A 3,861-nucleotide genomic window follows, 5' to 3' on the forward strand; every position below is an offset into this window, starting at 1 on the left:
GCATACGAGAAACGAAGAAAAGACTAGAACTAACGTCCCCAAGTATGACCAGCGATTCCCTCTAGGAAAAGGCATTACGGATAGTTTTTATTTTAGACTTTCTTACCATCATTTACAAGATCAAACTGCACATGAAATTTCCATAAAAACAGACCCACGACCCCTTGACTGATGCCTCTTAATCCCCAAACAGCGGGCACTTTCTAAGCTCAAAAGCCTTCATTTCAGCCCCGACACAAAAGCGGTGACTCACCCAGGAACCTGACCACTTCCTGTCCCCTTTCCACACCCATTTCTTACTTTCAACGGCAAAGCCAGCAGCTCACATTTCTTGGTTGGACTTGTCCTGTGAGCTGCCCCATGACCCCCCCTCATGTGCAGAGAACCGAGCAGGAAGCCGTGACCCCAACTCAGGGCCGCCCTCGGCCGGCGCACCTGCAGACCCGCTCCGTGGGAAAGGCGCCCACGCGCTCTCCGGGGCCGTGCAGGGGGCTGGCCCCGAGAGGGACACCAGCCCCCCGACTCTCAGGGCAGGCCCGGCTCCACCCCACAGGCTGAGCACACCTGGGGCACACGGCAGCCGCCCCCCCAGAGAATAAACCAGCTGGGCCACGAACACAGTGCTGTGGCCCCAAGGCTGAGTCACGAAAGCACGACTTTGACAGCGGCTCCTGGTCCCGGCACAGCAGGCTCTGGGGGGCGCCAGCCGCCACACCAGGAGGCTCTGGACGCGAAAGCGGACCGTCAGGCCCCGGTCAGGCCTTCAGGTGCCCGTGACCCCGCGAGCAATCCTGACCCCCTCGGCCCATTGTGTCTGAGGGGCCGACCCCGAGAGGTGTCTCATCTCGGCTACAGCCATAGCGCCACAGGGCGCCCGTGTGCACCGTAGGGGCCCGCCGTCCAGGAATTCTGGGGAAGCCCTGGGATTACCGTCCACGGCAATGGGGAGTGCTCAGTGAGCTTTTCTAGAAGATGCTAACCTGTGCCCATCTGTACCGACAGCACCCGAGTCCCCCAGACCTTCCGTGGACCAGACCCGGTTTGAGACCAACCTAGGGCGTAGCGCTATCGCACAGCTGCGTGACAGCCGTGGGGTTATATCAGTTCCGGTCAGGTAGGTTCTCCGAGTCTAAACTTCCACGTTACAGATGAGAAAACTGAGGACCAGAGGGGCTCAGATGGCTTCAAGACATGCAGCTCTCAGGACGGGGGAGGCCAGAGCCCAGCCCTCGGCCATAAAGCTGCTCCCCGATTTGCGCAGCCAACGCAGGAAGACGAGGAGAGGCCCTTCACCCGCCCCGTCACCCTGACCACAGGACACCTGCGTGAGCCCCCAGTGCCCGGAGCTGAGTGGGGTGGCCACTGGGGCCCGTGGCAGACAGCGGCCCCGGCCCGTTCACGCGGCCCCTCACTAATGCCCAGATGCTGTCAGCCACACAGCAAGGAGACCTGGGCCTGTCTCTAAGCGCCTTCGCTAGATAACAGGTCTAGACTGTTCCGGAAGCCTGCATCTGCACAACTTGATCCTGACTGTGAGGGGGCTGCCTCCTGAGTTTGTGCCCCTCCTCAAAGTGGGGGTGCGGGACGGAGCCAGCCCTCAGGGCTGGAAGGCAAGGATGGGGGCCTGTGGGCAGCTGAGCGGCCTCCCACGGAACTCAGGTGCCGCCGGCCACCTTGGCCACCGACCCAGGCGTCTGGGAAGCCAGCCAGCCTTCCCTCAGTGCGGCAGGAAGGACGGGGCGCCCAAACCAGACCCTCCTCCTGGCTCCGGCGCCCGCCCCCTGAGGAGCAGGACCCTCGGTGGGTCTGACACCCCGTCTGTCAGGTGCTTTTGCTGCCGCAAGCCCATGGTCCCCACAGCCGAGCTGTCTGTGGCTCAGGGCCACGAGGGGAAGGGAGGGAGCACCTTGCACCACCTCATCACCGTCCCGTGAGGCCCCCGGCCACTCTCAGACCGCATCGGGACACCTCCTGTTAGGGGTGAATGGTGTCCCCCAAAAGATACACTGGGGTCCTAACTGCCAGCACCTCAGAATGTGGCTGTATCTTAAGAGGCGATCATGTTAAATGAGGTCTGGGGTGGGTCGTAATGCAGCCTGCCTGGTGTCCTCACAGGGAGAGATTCGGACACGGCCTCCAGCCCAGGGAGACCATGTGAGGACACGGGGGGGGGTGGTCTATGAACAGATCCTCCCCCGCGGCCCTCGCAAGAGCAGCCTGCCCACCCCCAGATCGCAGACATCCAGCTCCACACGCAACCGCGGAAGCTGCCTGGCGCGGAGCGCTGTGCCGTGGCCGCCCTGGCGGGGGGCGCCCCCCACAAGGGCTCAGGCCTCTTCCCGGAGCCCATCATGGGAGACGCGAGCAGCCCCCTCCCACGCCCTGCTGGGGAGCCCGCCCGGCCCCNGGGCCCCCTCCCTCCCCCTCCGTCCCCTGCACCTGCCCCGGGGCCCCTCTTTTCCACCACGGGTCCCTCTGCCCGTCTTGTTTGTGAACTAGCTGGTCAGGTGGTCTGACCTTCAGGTGCCCTCCCAGACGCCCCCGTCCCCGTCTGCGGAAACCCCCGTGTTTCCGGCCCAGCCTTTGCGCGGGAACAGAAACGGAGCTGGCAGGGCGGCACCGGCATCTCCGTCACACGGGCTCGTGTAGGGCGTGAGTGCGTGCGGACCCACGGCCACCTCACTTACGCTGGGACTCGGGGCCAGTCCTTCCTTCCATCCGCGTGCCTCACGCGCCTCCGCCCGGGCGTCCCTGTCACGCGGGGGGACGCGGCGCAGGACCCGAGCCGGCACTGAGCGCCCCTGTGGCCCTGCCTCCTGCTCTGGGCGCCTCTCCTGGCCGCCTGCTGCCCTGCCCGGGGACCGGGCGCGGCCGTGGACCACCCACTGGGACCGCTGCCCCTTCCGAGCCGCGGCCTCCGCTGGTCCTAAGTGTTCCCTCCGAGCCGACGGGACCGGCGATGGGACTTTCACTGCGCCCGAAGGGCACGCTTCTGATGTTCTCGATGCGTCGCGAGATGGACAGAGCCGCTGGGTCTCACGAGGATTTCGGGTCTCGAATGCCAAGCCCACGAGGAAGCAGAACCTTCCCTCCTCCCTTCCGTCCCGACCCCCCCGTGAGGGCCAACGCGCGCGGCGCACACAGTCCACCAGTGGCACCGCGCCAAGGCCGTGCGGGCTGGCGGCGCGGGGGCGCCCCTGGGGTGGTTTGCGCGTGGACCGTTCTGCTGTTTCTGAGTCAGGAGACACTGAAGAACAAACGCCGTGGACGGACAGACTACGGAAAACGGGAGGGTCCACAGAGAACTCTCTTTCCAACATTCTTGAACTACCCTCAGCTACGCGCGTGGCGACGTTAACTGCCCAAAACGCGGCCCGGAGCCGGGGCAACGCTGGCGCTCGCCCGGCCCAGCCCCACAGGCGTGAACGCACGCACGCGACTCACAGCGCGGCCGTCCAGCTCCTTGACTGGCCGCTCCTCCCTCTGGCTGTGAACGTGGCATGGACGAGAGTGACTGGGTGGCTTCCCGGCCCACAGCCCACGTGACGTGAGCGGGGGCGGCAGGGGCGCTGCAGGGTGGCATCCTGCTGACAATGACACCAGGGGCAGACGCCGGCCCACGGCCCGGAGGCACCTCCCCAGAGGGTGACCCCTTGCCCACCGATGACATCACGAGTGAGAGCACAATGGCCACTGTTGTCCCCGCTGCCCTGGCCACACGCTGAGGGGAAGCTGTGCCCTGTCATCGCACTATTAGACGGCGCCAGGAAGCAGCGAGGGGATTTTCACGACAAAACGGTAGACTAGACGGACACAATCCTATTTCTGAGTCTTTAAGGCACCACCTTGAGTTCTTGGGTA

At 64.8% G+C, this 3,861-nt stretch overlaps 1 protein-coding gene across 1 annotated transcript in view; it reads right to left on the reverse strand.

Annotated features, from left to right (window-relative positions):
• Nucleotides 1-3,648, reverse strand: part of AGPAT3 (1-acylglycerol-3-phosphate O-acyltransferase 3) — a 19,371-nt gene extending 15,723 nt beyond the window's left edge. The window contains exon 1 of the mRNA XM_077755435.1: nucleotides 3,445-3,648. The gene's annotated coding sequence lies outside the window, so the exon portion shown is untranslated. The remainder of the gene's footprint in view (nucleotides 1-3,444) is intronic.
• Nucleotides 3,649-3,861: the final 213 nt, after the last annotated feature.

This window comes from Crocuta crocuta, unplaced genomic scaffold (assembly GCF_008692635.1).
Source record: "Crocuta crocuta isolate KB4526 unplaced genomic scaffold, BGI_CrCroc_1.0 scaffold675, whole genome shotgun sequence".
In the NCBI taxonomy this organism is placed as follows: Eukaryota; Metazoa; Chordata; class Mammalia; order Carnivora; family Hyaenidae; genus Crocuta; species Crocuta crocuta.